This window comes from Panthera leo, chromosome F2 (assembly GCF_018350215.1).
Source record: "Panthera leo isolate Ple1 chromosome F2, P.leo_Ple1_pat1.1, whole genome shotgun sequence".
Classification (NCBI taxonomy): domain Eukaryota; kingdom Metazoa; phylum Chordata; class Mammalia; order Carnivora; family Felidae; genus Panthera; species Panthera leo.
Window position 1 is genome coordinate 24,624,841 of NC_056695.1, and position 20,436 is coordinate 24,645,276.

General features: G+C 38.3%; 1 protein-coding gene across 1 annotated transcript in view; it reads left to right on the forward strand.

Annotated features, from left to right (window-relative positions):
- Positions 1 to 6,009: 6,009 nt before the first annotated feature.
- CRISPLD1 (cysteine rich secretory protein LCCL domain containing 1) overlaps positions 6,010 to 20,436 on the forward strand; it is a 74,482-nt gene continuing 60,055 nt past the window's right edge. Inside the window, exon 1 of the mRNA XM_042923474.1 lies at positions 6,010 to 6,054. The gene's annotated coding sequence lies outside the window, so the exon portion shown is untranslated. The remainder of the gene's footprint in view (positions 6,055 to 20,436) is intronic.

The following is a 20,436-nucleotide window of genomic DNA, read 5'->3' on the forward strand; positions in this document are numbered from 1 at the left end:
AATTTCACTCATATATGGAATTTAAGAAAAGAAAACAGATATACAAAGAGAAAAAAAAAGAGACTGGGAGGCAAACCAAGAAACAGACTCTTAACTACAGAGAATAAACTGATGGTTACCAGTGGGGAGGTGGGTGGTGAGATGGGTAAAATAGATGAAGGGGATTAAGGAGTATGCTTGTGATGAGCACCAGGTGTTGTACAGAATTGTTAAATCACTATGTTGTACACCTGAAACTAATATTACACTGCAATATTAAGTAAAAACTTTAAATAAAGTAAAATAAAAAATTGTCTTTATTTTGGACAAGAAAAAAAAATTGGCAATTTCAGTGAATGACGTCATATAGATGAATGATGACATTCAGAGTTTTAAAATAAGTCCCTTGGAATGAATTATTCTCAGTGATAATTAGCCACTATTGATTCTGTCTTGCCATAAGTCAGGCACTGTAGAAGATACTTTAAACATATTTTTAATCCTAAAAACACTAGATGGGCCCAGTTTACTCATCTCTAATATTTCATGTTCATGTACAGACAGGTTCACCCTGCTACGTGAGACATGTTTCAAAACATGTCTCAAAATACTAGGTTTTATAGATTTCTTTATATGAAACCAAACTGATATCTGGGAATTTCACATAATCCTTTTCAGTAATATTGTCAGGTTTTTAGTTTTGAAGTTAATAAACTAAAAGTTTATGTAAGTTATCATGCCATGATTATCTATATCAAATATAAGCATTTTCAAATTAAATATAATAGAAATAAAAATTAATTTTAACTGTAGAAAAATGTGAAATAGTGTAACAATTCACTAGCCCAACCTGTAGGACCATCCTCCACAACAAAGAATTTTTCCTGATCATGCATATCTTTCAAATATCTTGTTAGACTTTAACGTAAATGAAAAATGTATTTTTGATTACATGAGCTAGAATCTTTCTTTTTGATAAAAACAGAATACTTGGGATGCCTGGGTGGCTTAGTCAGTTAAGTGTCTGACTCTTAGTTTCAGCTCAGGTCATGATCTCACAGATTCATGGGTTCAAGCCCTGCATCAGTCTCTGTGTAATGGGTGCAGAGCCTTCTTGAGATTCTCTCTCTCCCTCTCTCTGCCTCTCCCCCGCTCGCACCATCTGTGTCTCTCTCGAAATAAATAAACTTAAAAAAAAAGAATATTTTTGTTTGGTTTTACTATACTCTGAGTTTTCTGGAGATGCAACTACTATGTCATATGGGGGAGGGCTTTGTTCAGAATTTAAGGAAGATTTGTTTACCTTTTTACCATGTTTTTATATGAATTGATAGCTTGTTCCTTTTTATTGCTGGTAAGTATTCCACAGAATCTGATTTTAACTTATGTAATGATTAAAAAATAAATATGGCATTTTCATTATAACAACTATCAGAAATAGGAGGAAAATAATTTATAATAAAACTATGCATTTGTATTGTTAAAATCCTAGTTGAGTGCACTGGGAGACAAAATGATGATTGTTGAACATATTTATAATAAAACACTTGGAATGAAGAGAATAAAGACAACCAGAAGAAAGAGGAAAGTGTTAGCAGAAATAATAACAAACCAGAGTAAATTTGTGTGTAATAAGAAAAAGGTGAAAATAACCATAATTGAAGTAAGTATATTATGCCAAAAAAATTACTGACTGTTGAAGGGAAGAAATAAGGGAAGTATTTACAAATAAACTTGACTTTATTTTTAAATGTAGCATCTAACTGATGTTACGTTATGGGACAGGCTTTTGATAAATAGAATAGAAAATGTTTCTCCCATTTAAAACCACATCATATATCTAGGCAACCAACCATGCAGTCTCTATTTCTTAAAAGTAACCTAAACACTATCCTTCAATATTTTGTAGGAAGTAGCCCCTAGATTGGAACAACGATAAAATAATGAAGATTCTATACCAAAGTGATATTTCAAGCCCCTGTGGACCATGTAAGATAACATTTAAAAAGGATAAACAACACGTGAAAGGTACAGCACAGGGAATATGGTCAATGGTATGGGAACAGACAATGGTGACAGATGGTAGCCACACTGTGGGGGAGCACAGCACAACATGTAGACTTGTTCCATCACTATGTCATTTTTATTTCTTCTTGTCCCTCTCTCTCTGTCCCTTTCTCTCCCTCTCTTTCTTTTTCTTAAGAAACAAAGCCACAAACAGTGGTACATTCTTAACCCAAGCTTAAAAGACAAATTAACATGTAGATGTAGTAAATGTAGCTGATTGAAGAAATTGTTATTGTGGCACCTGGAAGGAGAGACATGTTTTATTTACAAAAATACTTTGAGAATCCACTTTGAATAAGAACATTCATGGTTGTCTAGTATCCTAGCCAATGACCACACCGGACCCAGGAACATCTTCCCCACCCCAAACAAACCATGAAACTAAATAATTCCCCAAACCCAAAACCCTAACACATTTCAAGAATGGTCCTCTAGAGGGCACCAGCCTTCTCACTGCTTTAGAACAAGGTTGGGGAAGACAGGAGTTTTCCAAAATGAGACATCACTGCTATTAGAAGTTCTTCATTCTCCCGACAATCACTTTGATCATCTTTATTTTTCCCATGGTCTTCTGCTATGTTGCATGGCTTTCACTTATTGCTCTCCCGCTCCCCAACTATTACACAGCACGCAGCACACTTCTAATCTGGTGCTACTTTGCAAACTATGTCCACAGGGCTACAGCTTTCCCTAGTCCAAAGGTCCCTCTCAAGATATTTCCCTGAGTGACTCTTCCTTCTTGATAACAAATGGTAAAGTAAAAGAATTTCTCTTTTCTACTACATTACACGTCTATTAGACTTTTTACTCACTAGTAAAAATAAATAAAAGTCTCCATCATTTACAGCTGCGATTCTCTAAAAAAAACTTTTACAAATTCCAAATCAGTGATTTACAAATTGACTTTAGACACAATCCATTCACAAATGAATGACTCTCAGATATAACCAAGAATCAAACAAGACAAAGGAAGAAAAGAATAACAAAGCTCACTTTCATCATTTATTCCAAAGTGGTTTATTCCTTTGGTTGTAACATGTTCTGTCACATTACCCCATTCCCTAAATCTGCCCTACTAAGCAAGAGGCAAAATCAAATAAATAAATCCTTAGGGGAAAGTGAATGTTGATAACATGCTCTTTTGGACCTCTTTATAAAGGAGCAGAAAAACATATTTTTGTTTCAGTGGGTTCCTCTCTCATCTACCCCACTTCAATATAGTGTTTACCACGCCTCTCCAATTTCAATCTGAATCATAATAATATGCATGATATACTCCATTTCTACTTCAGCAGCATACTTCACTCAATCACTTTATTGATTGATTCGTTGAGACAGCATGAGCAGGGGAGGGGCAGAGAGAGGGAGAGAGAGAGAATCCCAAGCAGGCTCTGTGCAACGCAGAGCCTGATGGATGGCTCTAGCCCATGAACCATGAGATCATGACCTGAGCCGAAATCAGGAGTCGGATGCTTAACTGACTGAGCCACCCAGGCACCCTCAAGTGTTTTTAGGATAAAAAATGTTCACTGCTTACAAAGGTCAAGAAAATTAACGTTAGCCCTCAGAAATCCTATTTTAAAGCTACCTTCTGCAGGCTCAGTGTGGGGTCTCTATCACTCAGTTGCAATTTATGTTAAATAATGTACAGTAACATTTATTTATTTGAACTATTGAAACCACTGCAAACCAAGTGCCACACATTTAATATTTTGTTTGAAATATCTTGCTTTACCAGAAGAGGGAGCAACTTCTCTAGTCTCTGCTTGATCTGTCTACTTCTCTATAATTGTATCAGCATAAAACATTTGAAAGCTAGCTACAGTTTTATGTGATCCTGTTTTGGCACTCAAATGTTAATCTGTATTTAAATAAAAGGTAAGAAAAGTTAGAGTTTCTAAATTGTATTAAGAAACTGCAATAAATTTTGAGGAACAAATCATTTTGTAATTACCTTCCTTTTCTGAAGAAATTAAATGAGCTATTGGCACAGTTAGGATGTAATCACAGAGAAAGAGAATGCCAAAAGATAGTTTAATGACCTCGAGGTAGTTATTGCTATTCATCTTTCTTCCATTACACTGATGTCATTTTTACTATTTAGCCATTAGCAGATTAAGTGGTGTAAGATAATGCTTTTGATCTTTTACTTCTTGTTTTTATAATATCTTAATAAACATAATATGTGGAAATGGATTAATGGCCAATATAAAATTATTTTAGACTAACCACTTGAAGGTTGGAGGAAAGGGATAATATCAGATATACATTTTCATTTGTTTTCACTTTTTAAAAAATGTTTATTTTTGAGACAGAGAGAGAGCATGAGCAGGGTAGGGGCAGAGAGAGAGGGAGCCAGAAGATCTGAGCTGGGCTCTGCACTGAAAGCAGTGAGCAGATGCTGGGCTCAACCTATGAACCACGAGATCATGACCTGAGCCGAAGTCAGACGCCTAACCGACTGAGCCGCCCAAGAGCCCCTCCACTTTTTATTACCAATTATAATATAGAACACATTATCTTAGATGATCTTGTCCAAAAATGTGTCAAAATTATTTTTCAATTTATATGATGAGGAAAATATTTATTTCAGCCTGGTTTGCCTTGTGCCTAAACTGTTGTTCATGATAGATAAAATGCTTTTGAGATGGTTACATATCTCTGTATATGTCCTTTAAATAACAAATCACCTGAATGTATTAAGTATTAGAATTATGGTAATATATGAAATATAGAATCATGAACATACAGGTGTAATATAAAATGCACCTGTTATATTTAAATACAGAACTGATTTTTTCAGAGGCTACATTCAGGGAAGGTAAATTTTGGTGACTCTTTATGGTAGACATGCTATGAACCTGAGGGCTGTGAGTCAGAAGAATTAACATGCCCTTCATAGCTGGTTACCTTACTTTTCTGCCAACAAGAACCAAGAGACTTGCCATATTCTTGAATCTGTTCTTCACTGTCTCTCTTGAGCAAAAAGGCACTCTTCAACTCATTCGGCTTTGGGAGAGAGCCTTGGGAAGAGTGGATGCAATCCAAGGGTGTTACTGGAATTAGGGCTTCACAGGGCCAAGGTTAGTGTGAGCATGGTTGCAGTTTGGTTTTAAGGGTTTTCTTTCTTTCTTTCTTTCTTTCTTTCTTTCTTTCTTTCTTTCTTTCTTTCTTTCTCTCTTCTCCTTTTTTTTTTTTTTTTAAGTTGCCTTGTGAAGCTGTCCCCAGTTGAACCTCCGGTTCCCTCTTCCTCATGGCCTAGATGGAAAGGCAAAAGAGAGTTGCCTTTCATATCGAGCTCTATTTTCCTTTATGCCAAATGTGCCTGCTGGTTATAATAACATGTATGTTATGTGACTCAACTGTGGTAACCTAGGTGGACAGTGACTCTGTAAACTACCAAGGTCCCATGTAGCACATGGAAGGAAACATTAATGGTGATCCAATAGGCAATCGAACTCACATGTGTTACATTCATATCTCTCCTTCAGTGTATACAGTGTGGTAACACAGAGCCTTATTAGTGCCAGTCAGACCTTCCTAGCTAGTGTGTTGAAGCATCCTTCCATCCATTATCATGGAGTAATCAAATTCTCTCCAAAGATAACAAAAGCCATTTCTGTCAGGCTAAGTTATTTTAAACATCAATGAAATGGGATTTTGATGTTAATTTCTTTACCAGCGGAAGAGCATGAGCTTTGGCAGGAAGATGGTGTTCTTTTCTACAATTTCCACTGGAGAGAAGACTTGGAAGTTCTGGCCAATTTTCAGGGAGGATTTACAACTAAGATTACTGCACTGCCAATAGGAACTAACAGGACAGGGAGGGCTGTGCCTCCTTCTCCTAACCCTTTGTTACCAACTTAGTGACTGCTCTCCCTTGGTGTATCTTGGTATGCAGAGGACAAACTGAATACAGACGGATTAACTGAAGCTGATGAAGATCATGCTTCAGAGTCCGTCCCCGTTCCCTGCAGGGGCCGTCGCAGACTCTCAAGAAAGGCAATGGTAATATGTTCGCATGTATTATGTTTTTGTACAATTTGCAAAATATTGTATTTTGATCACAGCTTGTTTAGAACTCTCCTTCATCACACATTTTCTCATGTGGGGTGATGTTAAAGTGTTCCCAGGGATTGTTGGGAAAACAGGAGTTGAGTCGGGCAGTTATCCATCTAGTTTAGAATAGGCAGAATATATTCATGTGGTCCACAGTCTCTTCGAGATACAGCTAAGTTATTACAGCTGTCTGCAGTAGAAATGGCTTCTTTGTGGGGCGTCTGGGTAGCTCAGTCGGTTAAGCGTCAGACTTCGGCTCAGGTCATGATCTTATGGTACATGAGTCCGAGCCCTGCGACAGGCTCTGTGCTGACAGCTCCGAGCCTGGAGCATGCTTTGGATTCTATGTCTCCCTCTCTCTCTGCCCCATCCCCACTCATGCTCTGTCTCTCTCTCTCTCTCAAAAATAAGTAAACATTTAAAAAAAAAGGCTTCTTTGATCAACCATGCTGGAAGAAAGACTAAATTTCTATTATCTCTTTAGAAAATATTACAGGACATGAAACTAATGTAATATTGTATATCAGCTATATCTTAATGAAAAAAGAAAATATTACAGGACTGTTGTCATATGAAGAGGCAATCAAAGACTATGCATCCAAAGACTAAGAGATTATATGTTATAGAAGAATTTCATGTGGTAACTGATAAATATATTATATTCCTTTTCTAATTTTGTGATATTAGTGTGGTTTGTTGGCTTTTTTACATTTGCATTTTGCTGTGAATTCTAATTTATTTTCTTATTTTATTTATTTTTTAAATGTTTATTTATTTTGAGACAGAGAGAGAGTGAGTGCAAGAGTGGGGGAGAGGGAGGGAGAGAAAGAATCCCAAGCAGACTCTGCACTGTTAGCACAGAGCCAAACATGGGCCTCAATCTCATGACCTGAGCTGAAATCAAGAGTTGGACATTCATCCAAATGAGCCACCCAGGTACCCCTATTTTCTCATTTTAAATAAACAGTCACCATTATATTATTTTTGTTTCATAATTTTGTTTTCTTTTCTTAAAAAAGGTCCCAAGATTTTTTTAAGTTGATATTTTGTCACAAAATCTGAACTCGGGCTCTGACTCAAAGTACAAGTGGACTCCTGACTATACATGATGCACTAGCTGCTTCCTGTCAGAACTCGGGCACCTTCTACCATGCACCTGTTACACACAGGCACTTTTATCCTGATTTCATAGGCTTCCCAATGTTTCTGCATCCTCTCCAACCATGAGTATGTATGGAAGAAAGCAAATAAGTGTATGGTATGCATATCTTCCTAGTCCTGCTTTTTCCTCTGTCTCTGGGAGTCAAATGGGATCCCAACAAGACATCCTCAGTGTGCTTCTACTTCCTTTCCACTTGAATGACTTTTAGCAACAAGCCCATATATATATCTGCCTGGGACCCTTTACTCCTTTGTATGAGAGCTACCAGTTCTAGGTGACCTCTAGGTTCCTATGGGGACGAGTCAACATCACAATCAGCAACTATTTATTGAATGCTTACTATGTGCAAGCACTGTGCCAGGCAATGGAAATTGGGGGTTGCTAAGTCCTAATCAGAAGAAATTGTTTCATTTCCTAAAAGAAATTGTCCCTTGTTTTGCATTGATAAAGTACATTATATTTAGCATCACATTTGGCCCTTACAACTCCTTGCAGTGGGTGTTATTGGATATTCTTTACAAATGAGTAAAACTAAGTCTCAGAGCGCCTCCAAGAGCTTATGTGACTTTTCCGAATTCATCCTGCTCCTAGATGTCAGAGCTTGGACTGGACCTCCTATCTAGACTCCACACTACAGTCTTCCTTCTGTGCTACAGATGCTGCCTACCAGTGTGTCCCCTGGCTCAGTGGTAGTCATAGCTGGTAGAATTCCTTGCCAGACATTTTTTTTTGAGCATATCAAATTTGGGTTCTAATTATGCCTTAATCAGTTCTAGCTTTGAGCAGGTCAATTAACATCTCCCAGTTTCAGGGTGCCTGGGTGGCTCAGTAAGTTGAGGATTTTATTCTTGATTTCTGTTCATGTCACGATCCCAGAGTTGTGGGAACAAGCCCCACATCAGGCTCCGTGCTGAGCATGGAGTCAGCTTATGATTCTCTCTCTCTCTCTCTCTCTCTCTCTCTCTCTCTCTCTCTCTCTCCCTCCCTCCCTCCCTCCTCATCTGCTCCTCTCCCCTGTTCACTCTCTCTCTCAAATTAAAAAAAAAAAAAAAAACTAATGAAATGAAATAAAACATCTCAGTTTCTGTTTCATTGTAAATCATGGGGAATAATAATAATTATCTCAACATACTGTGAACATTTATAGAGATACTAAGTGCATGAGTTCTGGGATGAGACTGCCAAAGACAGAGGTGAGGAGGCTGCAGAAGGCACACCACCTAACAACTACCCTCTCGGCTCAGATCTCCATCTCTGTTCCTCTCAGTCTCTGTCTGTCTCTTTCCACTTAAAAGCTAAAGACACATGAAGACTTACCTTCTTTGGAATTGTATTCCCTGATTTCATTCCTCCATCATTATTCTAAAGACAATCTCTACCCTAAACTGTTGTATATCATTCCCGTGCATGTTTTATAATTTTTTAAGTTTTTATTTTAATTCCAGTTAGTTAACATACAAAGTAATATTAGTTTCAGGTGTACAACATAGTGAATCAACACTACCATACACCACCCAGTGCTCATCACTACAAGTGCACTCCTTAATCCCCATCACCTATTAAACCTATCCCCCACCCACCTCTCCTCTGGTAACTATCAATTTGTTCTCTATAATTAAGAGTCTATTTCTTGATTTGTCGCTCTCTCTCTTATTTTTTTTTTAATTTTTTCTCTTTGCTTCTTTGTTTCTTAAATTCCACATATGAGTAAAATCATATGGTATTTGTCTTTCTCTGACTGACTTATTTCGCTTAGCATAATACACTCTAGCTCCTTCCACATTGTTGCAAATGGCAAGATTTCATTTTTTATGGCTGAATAATATTACATGTTTTATAATTTGCCCATATTTAAATTTTTATCAGTAGTGGTATATGCTTAGCAGAGATTCTGGCATACAGTAAGTTTCAATAATGTTAGTATAAGATACCCTCTTTCTCTGTATCCTTGTCAAATATTGATATTGCTAACATGATTATTTAAAATAGTATTTATTATTTTAATTTGCATTTTCCTCATTACTAACAGACAATACATTTCATAAATTTATTAGCCGTTCAATTTTCTTCTATTCTTAGGTCATCTTCTCTGGTTGAGTCATTTATGTTTTTCTTAATAATTTTTGAGGTGTGGGACACCTAAATGGCTCAGCTGGTCATGGGATAGAGCCCTGCGATGGGCTCCACACTGAGCTTGGAGCCTGAATGGGATTGTCTCTCCTCTTCTTTCCCTGCCCCTCCCCCACTTGTGTTTTCTCTCTCTCTCTCTCTCTCTCTCTCTCTCTCATTCGCTCAAAATAAATAAACACTAAAAAATAAAATTTGCGGTTGTTTAGTCTGTATGCAAATCTATCAGTTATATAAGCTACAATTGTCTTCTTTTAATCCCTTTTAAATCTTTTAATGGTTCTTTTATTATACGAAAGCCATTAATTTTTATTATAATTAACTATGTCAAATTTTCTTTTGGATATTGTGATTTTTCTAACTTGTTTACGAAATTCCTTACTCACCTAGTATTAAAAAGCTATTCTACCTATTTATCCTACACGTTTCAAGCCCCACCCCACAAATGTCTTTAATAAAACTGACAGTGTTTTTATTTGTGATATGAGACAAGTACAGAATTTCATGTTTCCACAATTAAAGCAATTTTTCATAGGACCATTTATTGAGTGATCCAGTCCCACTTTTTATTTAATGCCATACCTGTTATATACCAAGTTTCCAAATATGCCTTGGCTTATTTTGTTCTGACTTACTGGTTCAAATAGTTAACACCTCAACCAGTGGACATTTTTAATGACAGATAGAAATTACTTTGTTAGTAGAATGTAGCTAACAAGAATCTCTGCAGCCAAACACATGGATAGCATTGGCTATTTTTCCTTCAGGTCACACTTAGAGATCTTTAGCAACCTCACTCCCATTGTGCAGAAATCATCATGGGATGCTATCTACAGAGTCCTTGCCAACTCAGTGTTCAATTCTTGACTTGCTGACCACTCTAGTGGGTGTTAAAATCCTTTGAAAAGACCATTACAGTAATCCAGCTGAGCTTTCAAATAAATAATCATGGTATTCACTTATAGATTTAATCCCAGAAAAAAAAAATATGAACGTGGAGAGATAGAATAGAAAATCTACTGGAAGTAGTTCCTTATTAAAACAAATTCCACCAAACTTCGCCAACCATGCTGCTCCATGTGGTAGTAAGCACTGTTTTTCCCAATATTTAATTTTTTAGTATGTGTCTTGAGCAGAAGAGAAGGTCTCATTTAAGTGACCTCCTTTGGACCATGACTGGAACTGTTTTTTACCTTTCCCAAAAATTCAAATTTTCAAACTTGTCTGAATTTGTAGTTATAATCGTTCCATTTCTTCAGGGTCTGTCCTTGGGAGAACTAGTGTGTATGTTGATGTACTTTATCCTGCTTTGAGATCAGAATTTAAAAAGAATATGACTTTGCTGTGGAAGGAATTGAAACACTCACACATTTATGGAATTTTCATCCCCATAAACCGGGCTCAGTAAAAAACAATTAGAATATCTCTGAAAACCTTCCACCTAGATAGAGTGGAACTCAATGGTTCCAGTTTTATAGTCAGATAATTACCCATTAAAGTAATCAAAAACTGCATTCCCCCAGTGACGTTTCCTTCACTTTCCTTTATACTATGAGCACCTGTGGCAAGTGAGGTGTGTCTGATCCTGATAGTAGCCAAAAGGACATCACTCTGTCAAGGTATGCCTGAGAACCTCATCTAATGCAGCCTGGAGGACCAATTCTCAAATTTTCTCCAAAGTATTGTAATAATTCCATTAGAAGCTCAGTAAAGTGGAAGCTGCATTGACTAGAGTTCTAAACCAATCAACTTTTAGACAAAATAAAGTTGATTTGTATTTATAAATGTATTTTTCTATTTAGAAAAGTTATACCTTGACTGTAAAAAGTAAGGTTACATAGGGGTTCCGGAAGATGGCGGCGTAGGAGGACGCGGGGCTCACAGCGCGTCCTGCCGATCACTTAGATTCCACCTACACCTGCCTAAAGAACCCAGAAAACCGCCAGAGGATTAGCAGAAGGGAGTCTCCGGAGTCAAGCGCAGACTAGAGGCCCACGGAAGAGGGTAGGAAGGGCGGCGAGGCGGTGCGCGCTCCACGGACTGGCGGGAGGGAGCCGGGGCGGAGGGGCGGCTCGCCGGCCAAGCAGAGCCCCCGAGTCTGGCTGGCAAAAGCGGAGGGGCCGGACGGACTGTGTTCCGACAGCAAGCGCGACTTAGCGTCTGGGAGGTCAGAAGTTAACAGCTCTGCTCGGAAAGCGGGAAGGCTGGAGGACAAAGGGAGGGAGAGCTGCTGAGCCCCCGGACGGCAGAGCTCAGCTTGGCGGGGAACAAAGGCGCCAGCGCCATCTCCCCCGCCCATCCCCCAGCCAAAATCCCAAAGGGAACCAGTTCCTGCCAGAGAACTTGCTCGCTCCGCGCAAACACCCAACTCTGTGCTTCTGCGGAGCCAAACCTCAGGCAGCGGATCTGACTCCCTCCCGCTGCCACAGGGCTCCTCCTGAAGTGGATCACCTAAGGAGAAGCGAGCTAAGCCTGCCCCTCCAGCCCCCGTGCACCTTGCCTACCCACCCCAGCTAATACGCCAGATCCCCAGCAACACAAGCCTGGCAGTGTGCAAGTAGCCCAGACGGGACACGCCACCCCACAGTGAATCCCGCCCCTAGGAGAGGGGAAGAGAAGGCACACACCAGTCTGACTGTGGCCCCAGCAGTGGGCTGGGGGCAGACATCGGGTCGGACTGCGGCCCCGCCCACTAACTCCAGTTATACACCACAGCACAGGGGAAGTGCACTGCAGGTCCTCACCACGCCAGGGACTCTCCAAAATGACCAAACGGAAGAATTCCCCTCAGAAGAATCTCCAGGAAATAACAACAGCTAATGAACTGATCAAAAAGGATTTAAATAATATAACAGAAAGTGAATTTAGAATAATAGTCATAAAATTAATTGCTGGGCTTGAAAACAGTATACAGGACAGCAGAGAATCTCTTGCCACAAAGATCGAGGGACTAAGGAACAGTCACGAGGAGTTGAAAAACACTTTAAACGAATTGCAAAACAAAATGGAATCCACGATGGCTCGGCTTGAAGAGGCAGAGGAGAGAATAGGTGAACTAGAAGATAAAGTTATGGAGAAAGAGGAAGCTGAAAGAAAGAGAGATAAAAAAATCCAGGAGTATGAGGGGAAAATTAGAGAACTAAGTGATACACTAAAAAAAAATAATATATGCATAATTGGTATCCCAGAGGAGGAAGAGAGAGGGAAGGGTGCTGAAGGGGTACTTGAACAAATTATAGCTGAGAACTTCCCTGAACTGGGGAAGGAAAAAGGCATTGAAATCCAAGAGGCACAGAGAACTCCCTTCAGACGTAACTTGAATCGATCTTCTGCACGACATATCATAGTGAAACTGGCAAAATACAAGGATAAAGAGAAAATTCTGAAAGCAGCAAGGGATAAACGTGCCCTCACATATAAAGGGAGACCTATAAGACTCGTGACTGATCTCTCCTTTGAAACTTGGCAGGCCAGAAAGGCTTGGCACGATATCTACAGTGTGCTAAACAGAAAAAATATGCAGCCGAGAATCCTTTATCCAGCAAGTCTGTCATTTAGAATAGAAGGAGAGATAAAGGTCTTCCCAAACAAACAAAAACTGAAGGAATTTGTCACCACGAAACCAGCCCTACAAGAGATCCTAAGGGGGATCCTGTGAGACAAAGTACCAGAGACATCACTACAAGCATAAAACATACAGACATCACAATGACTCTAAACCCATATCTTTCTATAATAACACTGAATGTAAATGGATTAAATGCGCCAACTAAAAGACATAGGGTATCAGAATGGATAAAAAAACAAGACCCATCTATTTGCTGTCTACAAGAGACTCATTTTAGACCTGAGGACACCTTTAGATTGAGAGTGAGGGGATGGAGAACTATTTATCATGCTCCTGGAAGCCAAAAGAAAGCTGGAGTAGCCATACTTATATCAGACAAACTAGACTTTAAATTAAAGGCTGTAACAAGAGATGAAGAAGGGCATTATATAATAATCACAGGGTCTATCCACCAGGAAGAGCTAACTATTATAAATGTCTATGCGCCAAATACCCGAGCCCCCAGATATATAAAACAATTACTCATAAACATAAGCAACCTTATTGATAAGAATGTGGTCATTGCAGGGGACTTTAACACCCCACTTACAGAAATGGATAGATCATCTAGACACACAGTCAATAAAGAAACAAGGGCCCTGAATGATACATTGGATGAGATGGACTTGACAGATATATTTAGAACTCTGCATCCCAAAGCAACAGAATATACTTTCTTCTCGAGTGCACATGGAACATTCTCCAAGATAGATCATATACTGGGTCACAAAACAGCCCTTCATAAGTTTACAAGAATTGAAATTATACCATGCATACTTTCAGACCACAATGCTATGAAGCTTGAAATCAACCACAGGAAAAAGTCTGGAAAACCTCCAAAAGCATGGAGGTTAAAGAACACCCTACTAACGAATGAGTGGGTCAACCAGGCAATTAGAGAAGAAATTAAAACATATATGGAAACAAATGAAAATGAAAATACAACAATCCAAACGCTTTGGGATGCAGCGAAGGCAGTCCTGAGAGGAAAATACATTGCAATCCAGGCCTATCTCAAGAAACAAGAAAAATCCCAAATACAAAATCTAACAGCACACCTAAAGGAAATAGAAGCAGAACAGCAAAGGCAGCCTAAACCCAGCAGAAGAAGAGAAATCATAAAGATCAGAGCAGAAATAAACAATATAGAATCTAAAAAAACTGTAGAGCAGATCAACGAAACCAAGAGTTGGTTTTTTGAAAAAATAAACAAAATTGACAAACCTCTAGCCAGGCTTCTCAAAAAGAAAAGGGAGATGACCCAAATAGATAAAATCATGAATGAAAATGGAATGATTACAACCAATCCCTCAGAGATACAAACAATTATCAGGGAATACTATGAAAAATTATATGCCAGCAAATTGGACAACCTGGAAGAAATGGACAAATTTCTAAACACCCACACTCTTCCAAAACTCAATCAGGAGGAAATAGAAAGCTTGAACAGACCCATAACCAGCGAAGAAATTGAATCGGTTATCAAAAATCTCCCAACAAATAAGAGTCCAGGACCAGATGGCTTCCCAGGGGAGTTCTACCAGACATTTAAAGCAGAGATAATACCTATCCTTCTCAAGCTATTCCAAGAAATAGAAAGGGAAGGAAAACTTCCAGACTCATTCTATGAAGCCAGTATTACTTTGATTCCTAAACCAGACAGAGACCCAGTAAAAAAAGAGAACTACAGGCCAATATCCCTGATGAATATGGATGCAAAAATTCTTAATAAGATACTAGCAAATCGAATTCAACAGCATATAAAAAGAATTATTCACCATGATCAAGTGGGATTCATTCCTGGGATGCAGGGCTGGTTCAACATTCGCAAATCGATCAACGTGATACATCACATTAACAAAAAAAAAGAGAAGAACCATATGATCCTGTCAATCGATGCAGAAAAGGCCTTTGACAAAATCCAGCACCCTTTCTTAATAAAAACCCTTGAGAAAGTCGGGATAGAAGGAACATACTTAAAGATCATAAAGGCCATTTATGAAAAGCCCACAGCTAACATCATCCTCAACGGGGAAAAACTGAGAGCTTTTTCCCTGAGATCAGGAACACGACAGGGATGCCCACTGTCACCGCTGCTGTTCAATATAGTGCTGGAAGTTCTAGCATCAGCAATCAGACAACAAAAGGAAATCAAAGGCATCAAAATTGGCAAAGATGAAGTCAAGCTTTCGCTTTTTGCAGATGACATGATATTATACATGGAAAATCCGATAGACTCCACCAAAAGTCTGCTAGAACTGATACATGAATTCAGCAAAGTTGCAGGATACAAAATCAATGTGCAGAAATCAGTTGCATTCTTATACACTAACAATGAAGCAACAGAAAGACAAATGAAGAAACTGATCCCATTCACAATTGCACCAAGAAGCATAAAATACCTAGGAATAAATCTAACCAAAGATGTAAAAGATCTGTATGCTGAAAACTATAGAAAGCTTATGCAGGTAATTGAAGAAGATATAAAGAAATGGAAAGACATTCCCTGCTCATGGATTGGAAGAATAAATATTGTCAAAATGTCAATACTACCCAAAGCTATCTACACATTCAATGCAATCCCAATCAAAATTGCACCAGCATTCTTCTCGAAACTAGAACAAGCAATCCTAAAATTCATATGGAACCACAAAAGGCCCCGAATAGCCAAAGTCATTTTGAAGAAGAAGACCAAAGCAGGAGGCATCACAATCCCAGACTTTAGCCTCTACTACAAAGCTGTCATCATCAAGACAGCATGGTATTGGCATAAAAACAGACACATAGACCAATGGAATAGAATAGAAACCCCAGAACTAGACCCACAAACGTATGGCCAACTCATCTTTGACAAAGCAGGAAAGAACATCCAATGGAAAAAAGACAGTCTCTTTAACAAATGGTGCTGGGAGAACTGGACAGCAACATGCAGAAGGTTGAAACTAGACCACTTTCTCACACCATTCACAAAAATAAACTCAAAATGGATAAAGGATCTGAATGTGAGACAGGAAACCATCAAAACCTTAGAGGAGAAAGCAGGAAAAGACCTCTCTGACCTCAGCCGTAGCAATCTCTTACTCGGCACATCCCCAAAGGCAAGGGAATTAAAAGCAAAAGTGAATTACTGGGACCTTATGAAGATAAAAAGCTTCTGCACAGCAAAGGAAACAACCAACAAAACTAAAAGGCAACCAACGGAATGGGAAAAGATATTTGCAAATGACACATCGGACAAAGGGCTAGTATCCAAAATCTATAAAGAGCTCATCAAACTCCACACCCGAAAAACAAATAACCCAGTGAAGAAATGGGCAGAAAACATGAATAGACACTTCTCTAAAGAAGACATCCGGATGGCCAACAGGCACATGAAAAGATGTTCAACGTCGCTCCTTATCAGGGAAATACAAATCAAAACCACACTCAGATACCACCTCACGCCAGTCAGAGTGGCCAAAATGAAGAAATCAGGAGACTATAGATGCTGGAGAGGATGTGGAGAAACAGGAACCCTCTTGCACTGTTGGTGGGAATGCAAATTGGTGCAGCCGCTCTGGAAAGCAGTGTGGAGGTTCCTCAGAAAATTAAAAATAGACCTACCCTATGACCCAGCAATAGCACTGCTAGGAATTTATCCAAGGGATACAGGAGTACTGATGCATAGGGGCACCTGTACCCCAATGTTTATAGCGGCACTCTCAACAATAGCCAAATTATGGAAAGAGCCTAAATGTCCATCAACTGATGAATGGATAAAGAAATTGTGGTTTATATACACAATGGAATACTACGTGGCAATGAGAAAGAATGAAATATGGCCTTTTGTAGCAACATGGATGGAACTGGAGAGTGTGATGCTAAGTGAAATAAGCCATACAGAGAAAGACAGATACCATATGGTTTCACTCTTATGTGGATCCTGAGAAACATAACAGAAACCCATGGGGGAGGGGAAGGAAAAAAAAAAAAAAAAAAAAGAGGTTAGAGTGGGAGAGAGCCAAAGCATTAGAGACTGTTAAAAACTGAGAACAAACTGAGGGTTGATGGGGGGTGGGAGGGAGGGCAGGGTGGGTGATGGGTATTGAGGAGGGCACCTTTTGGGATGAGCACTGGGTGTTGTATGGAAACCAATTTGACAGTAAATTTCATATATTAAAAAATAAAAAAAATAAAAAAATAAAAGAAACTTAAAAAAAAAAAAAAAAAAAAAGTAAGGTTACATAAAATGTTTATGTGTACTGAGTCCTCCATTCTTTTCATTTTATTTGATTTTACTGGTTAAACTATGATTCTATCAGACTTCAGTCCAGAAACAAAGGTTATTTCTTATACTAGAAATCTAGAAATAGCTATGAACGAAAAAGAAAATAGTCTCGGTTAAGTTGGCAAAATAGGTGGAAATATTATCTCAGAATATGGAACCAATGTTGTTAGTTGTTGTTAGCAGGCATGAGAGCTTTTGAGTTGGTAATATTGAATTAAATGCACATAAAAATGAAATTAATATCTTGAACACTTTTATATTTTGAGATGTTGTCTCCAGTGGTTAAACCTGAAGATTAGATGACCTTTGGCTTTCACTACTTTCTCATAGTCATGAAAGATATCATTCTTATATTTGATAACAGACCAACTCAAACCAAATTGTGGCATGTTCCTAGAATAAAACTCTCTAAGACAGTGAAGTTTTAATTTTTAAAAATTAACAATGACTTGTAAATAATTTGGCACATGCACCCCAATGTTTATAGAGGCACTATCAACAATAGCCAAATTATGGAAGGAGCCCACATGTCCATCAACTGATGAATGGATTAAGATGTGATATATATAGGGGTGCCTAGGTGGCTCAGTTGGTTAAGTGTGCAACTTTGGCTCAGGTCATGATCTCATGGTTCATGGGTTCCAGCCCCGTGCCGGGCTCAGCAGACAGCTTAGAGCCTAGAGTCTGCTTTAGATTCTATGTCTCCCTCTCTCTCTCTGGCCCTGGCCCTCCCCATTGATGCGCTCTCTCTCTCTCTCTCTCTCTGTCTCTGTCTCTCTCTCAAAAATAAAATTAAAACATTTTTAAAAAGATGTGGTACAATGGAATATTACTTGGCGATGAAAAAGATTGAAATCTTGCCAGTTGCAACAGCGTGGATGGAACTGGAGGGTCTTATGCTAAGTGAAATAGGTCAGGCAGAGAAATACAGATATCATATGATTTCACTCATATGTGGAATTTTATAAACTTAACAGATGAACATAGGGGAAGGGAAGGAAGAGTAAGATAAAAACAGAGGGAGGCAAACCATAAGAGACTATTAAATACAGAGAACAAACTGAGGGTTGATGGGGGGGCTGGGGAGTGGGTTAAATGGGTGATGGGCATTAAGGAGGGCACTTTTCCAGATGAGCACGGGGTATCATATATAACAGATAAATCACTGGATTCTACTGAAGCCAACACTACACTGTATGTTACTGTACTTGAGAATAAATAAATAAATAAATAAATAAATAAAATCTTTTAAGAAAAAAATAAAATAGCCAATTATTTTACCAGCAATAATAATAATAATAATAATAATAATAATAATAATTTAGCTTAGTAAATGCATATGCCTAAACAATAGTGAATGGTTATCTTTCTTACTTGAGGTTACTTGTCAATAAACATGAATAAAGAAAATTCTTTTTAACATGCTTTTTTAGATATCATTATGTCTATAATAATTTGAAGTTGTTCATTTTTATTACCACCCAAAGGTATTTACCATGTTATTATAAAACAGATGAGTAAGTAAAACTTAAACTAATGAATAAAATACATTTCCAGAGGTTTGTGGAAGCTCTCTGTAGGCATTTTCATGGTGTTGATTGCCAATGGAAAGCAACCAAAGTCATGTAGACTTAAGAATCAGTAAGTCATAATTACTGAGCATTCATGAAATGCCAAGACAGAGCTACTTCTGTTTAAGGATATTATATTCTCCCTTAGATGGCCACAGTAGTAAGGGATGCCAGGATCATGCCACAAACTGAAGATCAATAGCAAGGTATTATTTACCAAATTAAATAGCTTTAAAAATAACAGAAATCATTCTTAGTTAAATCCCTGTTTAAATTATAAAAATGTCAATATTAAAATGAAAATAGAATGACACAAACATGAGTTGTCTTTCAAAAAAGATAGGAAAAGGGAAAAGCAGATAGAAAAGTAAAACGGGGCAGAAACAGTGAAAGAAAGAGTAGACTGTATAACTTGGAATTAATTTGCTTTGTGTTTGCATTCTTTTAATTCTATTCCTATCCCTTGGTCTAACAAAGCAAGCCAAGGGCAGACTTTAAACAAATTCTGAGAAGCCAGAAGTGGAACAGAAAACCTGGTTTGATAAAGTGAAGGCAATTTGTTCAACATGTGGGAGAAGTGTTTCATCTTGTTAATAGACGGTCTGTGAGCTGAATCGTTACTAACAGATAAGCTATTAATTTAAAATAGAAATTGAATTTGTCTTATGGGATTTGCAGAAGTAATGGCTTTTCTTACATATTCCTTTCCAGATGTTCTTTTTATGACTACAGGCAATCTTAATTTTCAGATATTCCAAATGTATAATTAAAGCTACAGTTTCACCTCCAATTTAAAGTATTAAATCTTGAGTAAACTTGGCTAGACTGCTGCTTTGGCAAAGCGAGAAACGTGTCTTGAATTCTTCTGATTCCTCCTTCAGTCGTCCTGTCTGCCATGTGGATAACAGCCATTCTTCACATCTCAACACACACACACCTACCTCTTCCTGCTTGGCACCAGCGTGAACATAACTTTCAGAACATAACTTCCTTTATATAACATTGTTGAGGGCAGAGAGCCTTTGTACTTCATTTTCCCTTTTCCATCATCAAGAAATATGTCTTGCCTTGGATTTGAGCCTAAACGTTTCCTGTTGTTCATTTCTTCAGTCAATTGAATACACTTCTTTGCACCATCACACTCTTCTAAACCCAAGAATCCTGCTCAGGATTGAACCAGTCTCTCAAGGTTTCTTTTTTATAGTGTAGAAAAATACGGTATTTAAAAAATCTGACACTATTCTCTCTTAAAATATAACATTATCTGAGGTGCCTGGGTGGTTCAGTGGGTTGAGCATCCAACTTGGGCTCAGGTCGTGATCTCACAATCGAGCCCACATCGAGCTTTCTGCTGTCAGAGCAGAGTCTGCTTCGGATCCTCTGTTTTATATGTATATATAATATTTTACATATATATTACATTATCCTGGGATTGACTAAAACAAAACATTGCCTAACAGATTTTTAAATCAAGACATTCTTTGGAGAACTGATACACTTCTGTCAAAGAGGAACAATCTCAAATTCTTGAAAACTGTGGAGTTTCATGATAGGAATACCCCTTACCCCCCGCCCCTGCCATTTGCCTGTTACTCCT